The sequence below is a fragment of the Cydia splendana genome, chromosome 10, assembly GCF_910591565.1.
Source record: "Cydia splendana chromosome 10, ilCydSple1.2, whole genome shotgun sequence".
Classification (NCBI taxonomy): domain Eukaryota; kingdom Metazoa; phylum Arthropoda; class Insecta; order Lepidoptera; family Tortricidae; genus Cydia; species Cydia splendana.
In genome coordinates this window covers 21,475,737-21,493,345 of record NC_085969.1, presented here as the reverse complement: position 1 = coordinate 21,493,345, position 17,609 = coordinate 21,475,737, and the positions used below count along the sequence as shown (strand labels likewise).

The 17,609-nt window shown below is 39.3% G+C and overlaps 1 protein-coding gene, 1 long non-coding RNA gene and 1 other non-coding gene across 3 annotated transcripts in view; 1 reads left to right on the top strand and 2 right to left on the bottom strand.

The window, feature by feature from the left end:
- LOC134794442 (solute carrier family 22 member 3-like) overlaps nt 1-17,609 on the bottom strand; it is a 361,574-nt gene that overhangs the window by 56,869 nt on the left and 287,096 nt on the right. The gene's annotated exons all lie outside the window — the stretch shown is intronic.
- Nucleotides 1-17,609, top strand: part of LOC134794467 (uncharacterized) — a 359,568-nt gene that overhangs the window by 215,732 nt on the left and 126,227 nt on the right. The window lies entirely within an intron of this gene.
- Nucleotides 8,271-8,344, bottom strand: Trnav-gac (transfer RNA valine (anticodon GAC)). Its single transcript has one exon. It is a non-coding gene; the product is annotated as a tRNA-Val (tRNA).

Here is a 17,609-nt window from a genome sequence, read left to right as displayed (position 1 = left end):
TGTCATAGGCGCCTTCCGATATCCGATATCGGAAAGCGCTTCCGATAAATTCACCCAATGTCGGCGCCCCCCGTCAGCTGTCAGACCGATAATATTTGTTTGTGTGCGTAGGTATGTGTATGTGTTTATTTTAGTGTGGTATGTGTTTATTTTAGTGTGCGTGACCGGTAAAGACGGCGCCCGGGTGGCGAATTTACAAAAACCATACTATTTCAGTCACGACTCAGATTCTAATAGGTGAGCTTTTGTTTATGCATATTTCTTGACAATATCTATACCGTTTCGGTAAAAAGTAATCACTGAAATGTATTAGCTTTTTGCATACATATTTTCAAATATTATTCACGCCAAAACCTAGTCGAGTTTAGTAAGCTCAGTCACGTTTGAATGTGATATCAAAATTTGAATAATACTCATTTACTCAAATGGTTTAGATTTTGTCGCGATATATTTAAACATTAATGCTCTCACAATACCTAGTCGAGCGGAGTCTCGCCGTCATTATTCAATATTATTCATCGAGTATTACTTGTACGACACTAATTTAAAAGTTCATTGAATATTGATTTCAACAATTATTTTTTTACTAAATTACCTTTCACCCAGTATTCATGTAAATTGCCAAAAAAGTAGTTTAGGTTAGTTTGATCTGCAACCTCCAAGAAAACGAAATGTTGCTGGAAAAGTGGGTTAGGTTAGGTTAGAACTGCGACCCCCAAGAAAACGAACTGTTACCAAAAATGTGGGTTAGGCTAAGTTAGAACTGCGACCCTCAAGAAAATGAACTGTTGCCAGAAAAGTGGCTTAGGTTAGGTTAGAACTGCAACCCCCAGGAAAAATAAAACTGAAGAGGGTCAAAAGTCTATACATGGAAGATATTAGAAAAAAAAATGACTGGGATACTTAGAATCGATAACAGAACACGTTCCAACAGTTTTTAGAATTAGATTAGAATTAGCAGTCTCGTGGAGTAGGTACCTACATGAAACTTTTATACGTGTACAAGTACCCACCTAATAACGAAGGGTTGTAGGGATCAAGTAAGAGAGTGAGGGTATGTAAGAACATTTCCAACGTAGGCTTTCGATTTGACCTTACGCGGAGGGAGGCCCTTAAAGTCATGGAAAAAAATCTTGCTTTCGGGCTTGCGGCCAGCCGATTTTTTCGACATAGGTTACCGATTTTATAGCGAATTTTGCTCTCTTGCACGCTAGATTTGTCGGCCAAGCCGAGTTGCTCCTTAGCCGCGATCTTGAGACCTAACTGTCAAAGTGTTATAAGGGCAAAGCCGTGAAAGCCGAAAACTAAAAGCATCCTATCAAGTAGCGCTTTCGACTCTTTCGAGTGAAGCCAAAGAGCGAGCAGTAGAAGAGTCGTGATTACATGCATAGATTCGATTTCAAGCCACTCTTTTGCAGTTCGGCGTTAGGTCTTATGCGAGGCCTTCTGCCTTACCTACGGCAAAGTGGATCTTCTGCCTTAATTGCACTTGGGTGTGAATCCAAATCCAAGCTTTCCTCTTTCGCAGCTGGGCCTTCTACCTTGCTCACACTTCGCCAATTCAATTCACTTGGTCAATTTCAAGCTCTGCGTTCTTGCATTTTTTCTGTATGAAAACAACCTCGCTGAGACCCTTAAATATCGAGCCCTTTGCGAAGCTAGGCTGATAGAAAACTGTCCCATCCCTTCTCTGTATGAACTCCTGGATTCGCGCCTGCTTGGGACTAAAAGTAAAATATGTACAACTGTCTATCAAATTGCGTTTTTTATATCGATACATTTTTGCGCTTGCTTCGCTCACGTTTTCAATTACTTTCTAAGATATGATAAAGGTGACATTCGGGTGGCGACTGCAGCAGCATTACTCTGTTACAACGTTACTGCTGCAGCACTGTCAATTTTCGTGATAAAATGATGTGACTTATTTCCATACTAAAAGTAAAAATGTACAACTGTCTATCAAATTGCGTTTTTATATCGAAACATTTTCGCGCTCGCTTCGCTCGCGTTTTCAATAATATTCTGAGATATGATAAAGGTGACATTCGGGTGGCGACTGCAGCAGCATTAGGTACTCTGTTGAAACGTTACTGCTGCGGCACTATCAATTTTCGTGATAAAATGATGTGACTGATTTCCATTCTCAGCTGTAATGCGGCAATGAACGTCACTCAATTTATCAAAAAATTTCAATGTAATCTTCATGACCCTAGGGAGAGGGGGCACCATGGTCTAGAAATGGTTAGGGCATCAAAATATCTTAATCCGGCACTGGTCTTTTGCGGAGTCAAACGATTTGGGACTCGCATTTTATACGCATTACCATTATGGTAAGGTATGATACCTTCCCGAAAAAAATAGAATCATTCGCGAAAGTCTCGCAACGCATTGAGGTTACAAGGGGCACGTGGTCTTCCTCAGGAGTCTGAAGAGGATCACGGTGAGTGGCGCTCTAGCCAGGCAGGCCGCTTCGCTTTCGCTCGCGCGCGTATACTCGTACCTTAGGGTGTCATTCTGAATCCCTAACAACGTTTGTCCTAAAGTCACTTGCCCTAACTGGTTTGTCCTAATGGGCACATGCCCTAACGATCAATTGTCATAACGATTATTTTCCATAATGTAATGGTTAGCCTAAGACTCATTTGCCCTAAGCATTTGTACCATAACTATCAAGATCCCTAATGTTTTTTACCATATTCTTCGAAATCCCTAACAATGTTTGGCATAAAATAACATGTTCTAACTGTTTTGACCTAATGGCTATTACCCTAATGATCAATCGTCATAACAGTTACTTTTCCTATTGATCAATTATCATAACAATTACTTTCCATAATGAATGGTAACGAACTGTTGCCACAAAAGTGGGTTAGGTTAGGTTAGAACCGTGACCCTCGCAAAAACGAACTGCTGCCCCAAAAGTGGGTTAGGTTAGGTTAGAACTGCGACCATTGTAAAAACGAAATGTTGCCACAAAAGTGGGTTAGGTTAGGTTAGAACTGTGATCCTCGCAAAAACGAACTGCTGTCACAAAAGTGGGTTAGGTTAGGTTAGAACTGCGACCATTGTAAAAACGAAACGCAATAGGGAAATCAAAATTAGGGCATACGAGTGTTAGGTCAAGCAACGATAGGCTAAGTGAAATTAGGTAACATGATGGTTAGGATATATAATTTTTAGGCCTAACAATAATTAGGCAAAAAAATAATTATGCTACATAACATTAGGATAAATACTCAATATGGAAAGTGTCATTAGGGAAAAAGATATTAGGACAAAAAAAAATCGCCCATTCAATAATAGGGAAACCAAAATTAGGGAATACGCGCGTTAGGACATCTGATCATTATGACAAACAATATTAGGGAATGCAAAGATAGGAGAAAAGATTTTAGGGATTCAGATATAGATCCGTACCTTACTGTATCGTCCGATATACATACAACCTACTACCTACTCTGTCGTTTAAATCACGTGTAAAATTTGAATAAGGGCGAAAAAGCTATTGATTTTGGAGTGTAGTTTTATTTAGTGGTACCTAATTGTAAAATATTTTATCTGGACTACAGTCCGCCGTATATCTGGCAACTTTACTTCAAGTCCCGCCTCCAGGGGAGAGGGAGAGAAATTACCCTAATAGCATTTTCTTGTAGGGATTTTGTTGGGCCTTTGTTTACGTATTAGTTGGGCAACCGTTATATTTGGCCGTACGATTTGCTGGAGGGCCCTCGACAAAGGCCCTCCCGAAGATTCCCAATTGAGGGCCATAAGAGTAATTTTTTCGTTGGGCCTATTTAAATAAATCATACAATTATTCAACGGTGGTGGTTTTGGTTGGGCCGTGGTTGGGCCTATACACATTTGTTTGATGGTTGGTTAATTGTTACATTTGGCCGTACGATTTGCTGGAGGGCCCTCGACAAAGGCCCTCCCGAAGATTCCCAACAGAGGGCCATTAGAGTAATTTTTTCGTTGGGCCTATTTAAATAAATCATACAATTATTCAACGGTGGTGGTTTTGGTTGGGCCGTGGTTGGGCCTATACACATTTGTTTGATGGTTGGTTAATTGTTACATTTGGCCGTATGGCTTGCTGTAGGGCCAACTGCAAAAAAATAAAAAAGGGCAATTTTTTCGTTGTGCTTCTGTTTGCAAATTCAACAATTACCCAACGGCAAGTCAGGTAGGTCGGTAGGTAGTCGTGCACCAGGTTGAAGGCCCAACACAGCTTGTCCCACAAAGGGCCAACATTGTAACTTTAACGTTGGGCCTTGTATAGGATTCTTACAATACTACCGTACGGTAGGTAAATAGTTGTGTAATTTATAGTGTGTCTACAGTCTAATTATGTAATGGGCTTTTGTTTACGAGTCCTACAGTTACCCTACGTTAAGTAAGTGGTTGTGTAATACGACGTTGGGCCTTTGCTGATAAATATTACAATTACACTACGGTAGGCATTGGTTGTATCCACATGAAGGCCCTAGGCTAGGCAGCAGTTGTTGTTAATCTTCTCTGTATCGTTCCAATTTTAGTATATGTACTGCCGAAGCAAGTACACTTACTATACGCTCTAATTTGTATATAAACTAACCGCACTTCGAAACTTCGTAAGCGAGATTTATGTTTTTTGAGATTTAAATTGAGAAAATGTTGGTAAAATTCAAGTTTTTAAATTTATGTATAAATTTTATAGTTATAGCTATTAGATTTATAAGTTACTTTTAAAAAATATTATGATTATATCCGGAATAATCGAGAAAATAACTATAACTTCGATGTTTGGAGACAGTAACGCCATCTAGTGACGCCACAAGCAAACTCAACTGGTATTGTTGGGCATCAGTACCACAGCCAATGTTGGTAAATGCGATATTTGTGCTCACTGGGCCAACGAATGTTATTGTTGTTTAGCCACCGGTACCAAAATACACAGAGGCCCATTGTTAGGCGTCAGTGCCACAGCCAATGTTGGTAAATACGATATTTGTCATCATTGGGCCATCGGATAATATCTTTGACTAGCCAACGTTACCAAAATACACAAAGGCCCATTGTTGGGCATCCGTGCCACAGCCAATGTTGGTAAATGCGGTATTCGTCACCATTGGGCCAACGAATGTTATCGTTGTTTAGCGAACGGTAGCAAAATACACAAAGGCCCATTGTTGGGCCTCAATGCTACAGCCAATGTTGGTAAATGCGATATTTGTCATCATTGGGCCATCGTATGATATCGTTGATTAGCCAACGTTACCAAAATAAACAAAGGCCCATTGTTGGGCATCAGTGCCACAGTCAATGTTGGTAAATGCGATATTTGTCATCATTGGGCCATCGGATGATATCGTTGATTACCCAACGTTACCAAAATACACAAAGGCCCATTGTTGGGCATCAATGCTACAGCCAATATTGGTAAATGCGATATTTGTCGTCATTGGGCCATCGGATGATATCGTCGATTAGCCAACGTTACCAAAATAAACAAAGGCCCATTGTTGGGCGATCAGTGCCACAGCCAATGTTGGTAAATGCGATATTTGACATCATTGGGCCATCGGATGATATCCTTGACTAGCCAACGTTACCAAAATACACAAAGGCCCATTGTTGGGCATCCGTGCCACAGCCAATGTTGGTAAATGCGGTATTCGTCACCATTGGGCCAACGAATGTTATCGTTGTTTAGCGAACGGTAGCAAAATACACAAAGGCCCATTGTTGGGCATCACTGTCACTGCCAATGTTGGTAAATGCGATATATGTCATCATTGGGCCAACGAATATTATCGTTGTTTAGCCAACGGTACCAAAATACACAAAGGCCCATTGTTGGGCATCTGTGCCACAGCGAATGTTGGTAAGTGCGATGGTGGGCCAATACAAAATTAATGTTGGCTACGGAACGAACCTCATCCCAACGTTTTCCCTACCGTTGGCACCGTAGGCCCCAACGAAAATGCTACTAGGGTAGGATTAGAAATTAGCCGCTTACTGACACAAACCGAATTCCACGCGGGCGGAGCCGCGGGCACAGCTTGTGTACAATAAATGCGCCAAACTGGAGTAACCAGTTTGTTAGCGCCCCGCACTCAACTCTTACTTAATATTGAGTTAAATGTTTACATACAATCGTGACTTAATAAAGAATAAAAGCGTTTTTGTTCATTTTAGGTATCGTTAAACCTTTGAAGTAAAATTAAAATTGCAAGAAATGTCGATAGTTTATCGATATGACTTTATCGACATGGCTACAGCAAGGTGGGCCACATTGTTAATCGTACACAAAACAAAAGTGGTAATAGTGATATCACACTATCGCACCGCACCAAGGTCATTGTGCGATAGTGTGTTACGGCCTTAACAGTGACAGCTCGCTTAGAAGTAATCTTTAAGATACATTTATTTAACGAAAATAATATAAACTTAATACTTAAGTACCTTATAAAATAAAATAACTAAAACTGACTTAATTATATTGTTAGTAGAAAAAAAGAGAAGGATGCAGTTATGTTAAGAATTATTTTATCATTTTATAGGTAAGTTATATTTTTATTGATATTTTAAATATGTACATTGTGTATGTACATATTTTTATAGAGCCCGTAGATTCAGAGTAAAACGTGAACTTCTCCAGGATGGTACACACTTTCCAAGATGGCTGCGGTTCCTCGAGGTTCCCAAATGGTGACATTTCAGGACTGTTCTAGAGATTTCGAGGTTCACCTTATTTTGATTGTGCTATTATTATTTATTACAGTGCGCTTATGAATGTGAAGAAGCTACGAACACATCCCAAAGAAAAGCCTCCGTCTCAAGATGAAACTGATGCGGAAGACACTCGACGGGAATCATCGCGACCGGACCATCGAGGAAGCCAACACATGCTATTAGGGACTTTAGTGATCACACAGTGTTGTTCCGTGTTGTAGATTTAAGGCCGATACACATGGTGTGCATAATGCAATCGCATTACATCGCTTGCATTATGTAGGCACTCGTAAATAATGCGGAATGCCGCGCATGCGATGTACTATAGGCAGAGTAGATCATATCTGCCGCGGTAGTCGGAGCGAGGTATCAATATCAGTATCCCGTGTTGAGAAATCTTATTAGTCATAAGTAGCTAATAATTTGTAATAGTGTAAATAGTTAATATAAATATGTATTGTAACGTTTTCATTGCTAGGCATTCCACCAGAATGTCGCTTACTAGCTGGGTTTCGATACGATCGAGCCATAAACTACAAAAGTAATTCTAAAGGCTGATACAGACGGACTACAACCCGACTGCAATTTGTATGGGAACTGCACGCCGACGTTGCAGTTGGCCTGCAGTTGCCATCCAAATTGCAGTCGGCTTGCAGTCCGTCTGTAACCGCCCTAACATCTTCAGAGAGGCAGTGTGGAATCCTAATTCATAATTATTATAAGTACGTTATGGTTTATTGTATTCTCTAGTCAGTGTAATTGGTGACGACATTTTAATGTAGGTATAAATTCAAATGCCCAACTTAATGTTGCAGGAATTAGAAAATGCCTTTTTGCACTTCTTCAGAGTTTAGACCAAAAAAAGTCTACAACGATTGTGATAGCATACGCAGTGCAAGTATTATTTGTACGTCATAATTTCATAGAAGTTTGACGTCTAAAACAACACTTGCACTGCGTGTGCTATCAAAATCGTTGCAGACTTATCTTGGTTTAACTCTAGTAGATTGTTAACCAAGGGTTGAAATGATGCCTTTCACCCGAGTTAAACACTCTACTAAAATGCATCTGTTTTTTTTAACATGACTAAGCATAATTTTTATAGTATTTCTTGAGGGTACTTTCAATAAATAATTTAGGCACAAATATCGTTATGTAATCATAACCATAATCATGGAATGGGTAGTTAAATGTCAGAATGGTCATTGCATAACAAATCCATTTAAATCTAAATTTCAAATGCTTATCGTAAAAATATTTCAATAATCGTACTTGAAACGTAAAATACTCTAGTGCAGAAACGTAGCATTTTCTGCACATGCACACCTTTTAGAACTACAATAACCCTCTTTCAGAGCATGAGAAATGAAATAGTAGATTGTTAACCAAGGGATAAAAGGCATTCATTTCTGCCGAGGTAGGTGAGAGCGCCAATGGTCCCAGGCTGAAATGATGCCTTTCACCCGAGTTTAAAACTCTACTTTTCAATCCATAAATTGTAAATACAGATGACAATCAGAACAGATGCCAATGAAAAAATGAACGTTGATCAACTCTGGCCAACGTGGGACTCGAACCCACATCCTTGGATATTGTCGGTCCAATGCGTTACCAATTCCGCCAGTTGACCATCCGGCAATCAACGCGACTTTGGCATTGCAACTGTGACAACGTCACTAGCGACATCTGCATTCTAAGTGTAAACCTTGACCACCTCTGAGGACATGCAGATGTCGCTGGTGACGTTGTCACAGTTGCAAATACTAAATTCGCGTTGATTGACAGTTGGTCAGCTGGCCATCCGTCAATCGACTGGCTGGCTGGCTGGGTAAGGTAAAACATTTTACAGTACATATGGTGCTACTTTACCGCCCTAGTGCGGTAACAAGCACTACACGTGCGTATGTCGAAAATTTAAGGAACCATATGTACTGTAAAACATTGTACAATACACGAGCGAAAAGGTAATTCGCAACTCGTGTCGATTTAAAACACTCCCTTCGGTCGCGTTTTAATTTATCGCCACTCATTGCGAATTTCCTACTTTTCGCACTTGTATCGTAAACATACTATTACAATGCAATGCAATGTCACTCGATAGACAATTCGTGGGATCGTCCGCAAAGAGATGACCCATTTTTATTGTCCTTGGACTTTTGTTCTTGTGTTTGCTGGTTTTAATATTGTGTCATTAAACTTTTCCTTCGCAGATCTAACCAACTCCAGAAAGTGCGGCCTGAACGAAACATTCGGTGAGTACTATTCTTATTGACCGAGCGAGTGCGAAGCGCGACCGAAAGGTCTGACTTTCAGATTGGGCAAACATCCTTTTGTATGCCCGACTGTTCTCTACAGTATCCGTACACCGAGTCACTGACAGTGTCAGAACTGACGTATACGCTAACGTTTACGTAATTTATTTTCTATAAGGTAAACGTACTATAGTGCTCGACATGCTAATGCCTAATAGATGACACCTAATAAGTAATGCACAATAATAAAACATGAAATGGCGGCGTTTCATGATATGCCTAGGAATATCTCGATATGCCCGATTTTACGATCTGCTAGATAAGATATGATACATTTCTTGATAAAATTGTACAAATTTTACACGTCAAAACATAATAAACTATACAGTGTCAACCATATTATTATAAATAGATTTAAGTATATAGGTAACATTACAATATTAGATTTGTCTTCTTAGTTCTATTGGTTACAATTTTAATTATCATGATTACAATTATTATATTTACACATTTATGTTCTCAGTTTTTTAACTAATGTATTCACACTTCCTTATAATAAATTCATTCACACTGTAGCAACACAGGTCAATCAACATTTTTTTAAGTTTATTATGAAATATGTTATCGCTCGCTGAGGTAATTATGTCACTAGTACGTCTACCATCAGTTTTTACATTGACATATACGCTCACGTCTACGTAACTTACTTTCTATGCATCTCGCTCGTACTCGCATATTAGTATTATTAGTGCAAGCGAGATGTACAGAAAGTAAATTACGTAGACGTGAGCGTTATGTCAATGTCAAAACTGATGGTAGAGGCTTAGGTAGGGTATTATAGATCTTGACACCTAGGACAGCGAGTGACTTTCGAGCTTTAGCGAGTCTGCGGTGCGGGACAAGTAGCAGGTGTGCACCCCGGGTATTTCTACCATGACACTGACTGCGCGTTGTGTATTGGTCTAGATTAGCCTCCTGCCGCCCAGAATTTTTTCGTCAAAGATGAGATACTAGCCCAGAGGCCTTTTTTAGGTTCACACAAAGTTAAATGTGGTAAAACAAAGACGAACTTATTAGACACCATTTACAACAAAAATACATATAAGGAATCTGCCGAGATAGCCAAGAAAATCATCGATTAAATTACCACGTCCTCGACCCCCCGTCATTGTTTTGGATATTACTTCAAAACTGACAGATCATGTTACACAGATTGACTGTGTATTTTAATAGGTCTTTGGGCGGCAGGAGGTTAGACCTCACATGTTGGCAGGCCATCAATATGAAGATACAAGGCAGAGTGAGGATTTTATGCTCCTTAAATAATGCTTGGGCTGGATGATCGTAGGCCTTACCAGATATTATTCTAAGAGCCCGCTTCTGTAGTTTAAACGGTCTGTCACAGTCTGCTGACGCACCCCATAGCTCAACACCTTGGGTTAATATTGAGTGAAAGTACCCAAAATAGGCGGTTCTGAGGTTGTCAGGTGTCAGGGTGGGTGCAAGTCTAGATAAGGCAAAACAGGCAGATGCTAGCTTGTCACAAATTGCGTCTATATGGGGTGACCATGTTAGACCTGAATCCATCGTGAAACCTAGATATTTCACCTGATCAACTTGGGGTAGGTTAATGTCATTAATAACAATATTAAATTGACGTTCGACACTTTTACGCAGTTGGCAGTGCATAATATTAGTTTTGTCAATGTTCAGTTGCATGCCATTAGATAAGAACCATTGGGCAATCTTATGCATAACTTTGTTGGCTTTTATTTTTTATTTTTAAAATTGACTGCGTTAATTATTATGCATGTATCATCAGCAAACATAATGTATTCAGGTTCCGAACATGCAGTTGTTATGTCATTAACTAACGTTAAAAAAGGTTATTCCCCATTACGGATCCCTGGGGGACGGAACAACCCCCGATAGGCTCGAGATTTGATTTTGCACCAAGAACAGAAGTACTCTGCTGTTGATTAGACAATAATGACGCAATTGTGTTCAAAAAATGTCCTTCGAAGCCGTAGCGATTTAGTTTTTTTAAGAGTATGGCATGATCGATCATTTCGAAGGCGCGCGACAGGTCGCAGAATATCGCTGCTACCTGCCGCCCGCCCTCGAGGTGCGTCATCACCCGGGTGAACACATCGCGTGCCGCATCCCTCGCTGACCGGCCCGCCTGATAGGCGTATTGCTGCCTATTTAAAAGGTTATTTGAGGTGAAATGCTGCATCAATCTTGCACTCAACAAACGCTCAAAAACTTTAGATACCACAGGAATGAGCGATATTGGTCTGTAGAACTTTGGTAAATGCATTTCTCCTTTTCCCTTGTAAATAGGCTGCACTTTCACCAACTTAAGGATGTCTGGGTACAAGCCGGCGCTAATACACTCGTTCAACAAGAAAAGGAGCAATGATATTACTACAGGTGGAAAAAGGTCTAATATATGCGTTGACATGTCTTTTATGTCCTTTGACTGTTTGCGTTTTATGTTTTTGCATGCACTGATCATATCATTTAACGTTTCAAACCGATCAAAAACTAATGTAGGTGGGAAACTAGTTAAGTATTGTTCCAAATATGCAAGCGCATCATCAGCGCACGGTTGTGTAGCAATGTTATTTGCTTGAATGTAGTGTTATTTGCTTGAGTGCGGCCGCGGCACGGGAGCGCTCGCAGTCGCCAGCCGACCGGCTAACGAGCACATTGATCGGGCCGCTTTTGCTGTTGCTGCGCTTGCATGTCTCAGAAGAAATAACATTCTATATAGCTCGACTCACATGGCCTTCGGCACAGCACGCTATTTTGTTATTTACATAGTCCTTACGCTCGCTTCGTAATGTTGCCCAGAATGCTATTTCAAGTTTAGATAAGCTCAAACGTAACTCGCTGTCATTTAGTTGATTCGATAATTTCTCTTTAGTCCTACGTATATTGTATCACAGCTGACGTACACGGTCATTGACCCATGTGCTAACAGTGTTTTTAATCGGTTGTCTTTTAATAGGAAAATTAGTATAATAAAAATGTTTGATAACGTTTATTACCGATGAGGTTCTATTGTTTGGACATTGATTTTTAGCAAGTATGTTTTCCCAGTCGTACGACTCAATACTTAATATAAAACTAGAAATATTGTGTGTCGAAAATGTTCTTTTTAATGCATGCATCACTGGAGATACACTATTTTGAACGTTTATGATGACATTAACACTCATATGATCGGATAGGTGATTATCTTCACAGAATACTTTTCTGATTCTGCTATGTAAATTTGTATAATTATATGTGATCTATACATGTTTTTGACGTGACTGTTACCCTTGTAGGTGTAATAACAAACTGCCTAAAGTTATATTGTTTGATGGTGTTAATAAGGTACTTACAGTTAGAACATTTAGCCATCAAATCAATGTTAATGTCACCTTGACATTATAGTTTTGAATTGCCTGTATGCTTAGTAAGTAGCTGATTTAATTTCGAAAAGTAAAGGGGTACATTACCGTTGGGGGGTCGATAAATACACACAATCACGAGGTCTAATCCAACACACTCAATTGCACAGGCTTCGAAGTGGGCTTCCACTGACATGTCTGTGATCTCCTTGCGTTCTATTGTGATCATGTCCGACTTGGCGTATATGCAGGCTCCTCCTTCTTTCTTAGTTTGTCTTGAGTACTGGGCTCTCAGGTTGTAGTTAAGTATGTTGATTAAAGATATGTGATTACACTGCATCCAGTGCTCAGTAAGGCAGATTATATCGACAGGCGCTTGTGTTTGAAGTTCATTGTCTTCTCGATCCCGAAAGTCTGACTGTCGAGATCTCAAAATACCCAATCTCGATTCGGATTTTTCGTGCGAGATCTCGAATCGCCAATCTTGGTGCGAGATTGCATTCCCTAGCTAGGACCCTAAATTGCTCGACAATTACGGAGCGTGACTGTAGTGTACCTAAAAATTTTGTAAACCCATAACCAAGCAATAAATTATTTATGATTTTAATTTCTAATTTGAAATATTAGAATCAAAAAGTTCAAAATATATTGTATATATGTCGCAGTCGGGTCGTATAATCCGCCGTATTACATTACGGCTAGCCGTTTTCAAAAACAGGGGCGTTTTGAAATGTGGCGGTTTAACGATTAGCCGGATTGAATGCGGCTGAATGAGAATCCGCTGGAATGTATTCGGCGCTATACGTTCTTCAACACGCCTAGCCGTAATGTATTACAGCGAGTCATTAGCCGCCGCTTTGACAGTTTTTAGTTCCCATTTTTAACACCCGTAGCGCTGCCTGACAAACGCTGGGGTGTCCATCAAATCTGGAGTTCGTCGGACTGTTTCTTTTCAAAAAACGTTTCCTTCGCAACTTAACTAGACGGAGCCCCGCTTCGCGGGGCTCCTATTTCTGAGCGGTTTGCCCTTCGGGCATCTGAAGCTACCTAACGAACCTAACCTACCTACCTATTGATTTAGTGAGACGTCCGTGAAAACATTACACTTTGGGGAAAAAAGCGTAGGTAGGTAAGTAGGTTAGGTTCGTTAGGTAGCTTCAGATGCCCGAAGGGCAAACCGCCCAGAAATAGGAGCCCCGAAGCGGGGCTCCGTCTATTTAAGTTGTGAAGGAAATGTTTTGGAAAAGAAACACATGTAGTGCGGTGGGACCATGGTAAAAATAAATTAAATTGCAAACATTGTCAAACTCCGGTTATGTAGGCGACCGAAAGAACTGGTCACTCTACAATCTAAAATAGTAGTACGATGCGGCTAAACGTAGGCCGCCTCATTGAAGAACGTATCGCAATGACAATCCGGCTAATCGTCGAACCGCCGCATTTCAAAACGCCCCTGTTTTTGAAAACGGCTAGCCGTAATGTAATACGGCGGATTATACGATCTGACTACGACATATATAACTACAAAAATGTGTTCCCTCTCAACCCAAAACAAAACCTCTTGTGTCTTAGGAGGATCTAAATATTTTCACACAAGGCGGTATATCGATAACTTGCCCATCACTTTTCTGTCTGTGTACAGTCGCCATCAGATATATCGGAGCGGCCAAGGTGTTCACAATATCTGAACACGCGCTCTAACGCCCTGACAATAGAGGCGTGTTCCGATATTTGTGAGCACCTTGGCCGCTCCGATATATCTGATGGCGACTGTACATATTTAGAAACTTGACTCCGCCCCTAAAATTAGTGCGATAGGGACAACTGCAGCTTCTTAGGCGAAAAATCCTGCGTAAAAATCTCAAAAATAGAGGTTTCGTACTCGACTGTTTCCTCCTCCAAAACTTAACCAATCGTAACCAAATTTGGAAATCTAAATGATTATGAAATTATCTGTGTCGGACCGTTTTGGCTAATTGATATCAGTTTTGAATACCACGCCTCTCATTGCGGCATAGTCAATTAGGCCATTTTGGCGCTCTACGCTAGAGCGCCTTAAAAAAAACAACGGGTTGCACTCCGGAAGTGCCGACTGAAGTGAAAACTCAATGACTAGTCCAAAATGTCTGCAGCACTATGTATAATTGACCCATCCTCCTTTATATTGAAAAACTTTAGTTCCGAAATTAATCCGATATATATAGAACTATTAATATACATATATAAAACGCTAGTACAATCAATTATTCTCTATTATGGCGCGGTGCGGATATGGATATCTCTGTAACTTTGATATCATTGTAGGTATAGGTAGACGAAAGTAGCCATTATTCGGAACTGCATATGCCGCTGACATAGGTAGCGCTGATTCTGAGCTAGAAGAGACAAATTCGGAGCTAAAACACTGCACATAGGGGCACCTATGTGCAGTGTTTATTTAGTAATAAACTGCATGCCCGCAACTTTGTACCCACGCGTGGATTAGTAAGTTGGTGGTTAGGTATATATTCTACATGAGCATAGAACATTAAGCAGCAAATGATAGCAGGAGTAGGGACAGTTAATCATTTATTAATAATTGTACAACGCAACGAATTTGTCTGTCACAACATACGCAGTTTCAAGCCCCTAACTGAAAAAAAAAATGTTCTCGATATAGTGACCGGAAAAAGATAGGCAACCTAATTGATTCATGTTGTACAATTTGTATACTTTCCATTAGGACTTGTTTCGTTCGTCAGACAAGTCCTTGAAATTTGAAAAAATATTGGTTTTACAAAAAATCATTAAAAATAGCCTTGACCATATTTTTTTAGGCAACCCAATTTATTTAAGTTCAGGAACATATTTTCTTTCATAAAATATGAGTTTCGGTCCGTCAGGCGCATCGGTAACTGTCGGCCATATAATTATAACGTATCTAATATATCTCATTTAGACGGTGCGATAAGGCGCATGCGAGTTTCATTATCATTACATTGCGGTTTTTGATCGGTCGATTGAATAGGACGAAACCAACAGTGCCCAATGTAACTAAAATTGCATGCGAGTTCGCGCGCCGTCTAAATCAGCCGGGTCAATTTTCAAATAGGCATTTTTTGCTGTCCCACGGCTAAAACTCGAAGTCCATAGGACTAATAGACTGGGTATGTATATATTTTCATTCAATGTATTATAAGCTTTAAAAATCATACACAAATGTTCCTAAAATATTATTAGTTCCTGACAAAATCGCATTTGAAGTTTCAAAAACGGCGAAATTTGCCGTTTTTCGCGTGTTCCAGTGGCGGCATAGCGCAATAAAAAAAAATCATAACTTTGGATGTAGGCAACGTATTATAAACAACTTTGTATTTTTATAAAGAGCGTTTTCTAGAGAATTGATTTAATCATATTGATAAATTAATGCGTTATTTAATAAAACAAGGGAAGCTTTTTTATCGCTGTCCCGCGCGGCACCTGTTTTGTTATGACTTAAATATACCCCCTATAATCTTCTTTGTCTATTGAATAACGGTTAGATTAAATTTACGACGCAATAGTGCGGTTAGTTGGGTATCGATTGACATCGAATGTAGACGCGGAAACAGTTTAATTTATTTAAAAACAGGTAAGAATCTCTTTCGATGTATTTTGGTACGACTACAATGACATTTGTATGGACGCTTAATACGTTGGTACATAGTTGAAATAAAAATGTTTATTTTATAATAATAGTTGTAAATATAGTGTTCAACTATATAGTAAAATAAATAAGTGAATCGGTTGTATTGTGTAGGAAATATCGCTAAAAATATTATTAGCGACATGTCGCGACATTTGTATGGCGACATTTATACGGCTATTTTGACCGTAAAAATGTCGATTGTGGCATACAAATGTCGACATAGTGTCATACAGATGTTGAGAAGGTGCCATACAAACGTCGTCAGGGTCTTATAAATGCAACAAAAATAATAAATAGTGGCATATACATGTTGATACTGCCATATAATGTTGAAAAAATGCATTATACATGTCAAAAGCGCCTTACAAATGGCTAAATAGTGGCATACAAATGTCGATCTTTAAACATCCATATCTAGCTAACTATAAAAAGTACAGAGGTGCCTCGTACTGTATATTTTTTGTTGTTAAGAACCCTTCCTAAAACGATGATTATACATCAGATTATTCAAAAATAAAAAATTGCCATACAAATGTCGAAAAAACACCCCCTTCAATAATTGACCCAGCCCTTTGACTATCAGGCTGTAACTCATTGTTTCGCCAAGGCCGTCTATCTGTCTGTCAGCCCGCAGCTTTGCTCCGTTATCATTAGTGCTAGAAAGCTACCATTTGGCGTGGATATTAAAATCAATTATGCCTACAACATGGTAAAATAAAAAGTACAACAAAAAATTTGGGACTATATTAGTGCTAGATAGGAAGCCTGTGCCCAGCAGTGGGACGTATATAGGCTAAATTATATATTATAGATATTTGGGATATTTTTAGGGTTCCGTACCTCAAAAGGAAAAAACGGAACCCTTATAGGATCACTCGTGCGTCTGTCTGTCCGTCTGTCACAGCCGATTTTCTCCGGAACTACTGGACCAATCAAGTTGAAATTTGGTACACATATGTAAGTTTGTGACCCGAATACGGACATGTAACGTAAACAAATGAATTTTAAACATGGGGGCCACTTTTGGGGGGTAAATGAAAAAATGAAAAAAAAAATTTTTCAAACTATATCATGTTACATATCAAATGAAAGAGCTTATTGTAAGGATTTCAAATAATTTTTTTTTATAATTTTCGAATCAACAGTTTAGAAGTTATTCAAGAAAATAGGCAAAAAATGACCATTCCCCCCTCTTATCTCCGAAACTACTAGGTCTAAAATTTTGAAAAAAATACATAAAATAGGTCTATACCTATAGATGACAGGAAAACCTATTAGAAATGTACAGTCAAGCGTGAGTCGGACTTAATTACAGTTTTTAATCCGACCCCTACGGATTTTTTAAAGAGATTTCACTCACGTTTCACATAAAAAATACATTGTTAACAGTGCCGGATTACTTAGAGTAGTAGTTTTCTTAGAGTAATTGGTGATAATTTTCTGATAAGATAATCATTTTAAATATTTAACGGTCTTACCTACTTACGAGTAATTGTAAGGTCAAATTAAAAATAATGTTTAAAAAAAATGTTAAATTGAGAGCTAGCTTAAAGTTTTTTGTACTCGTCGACTTTA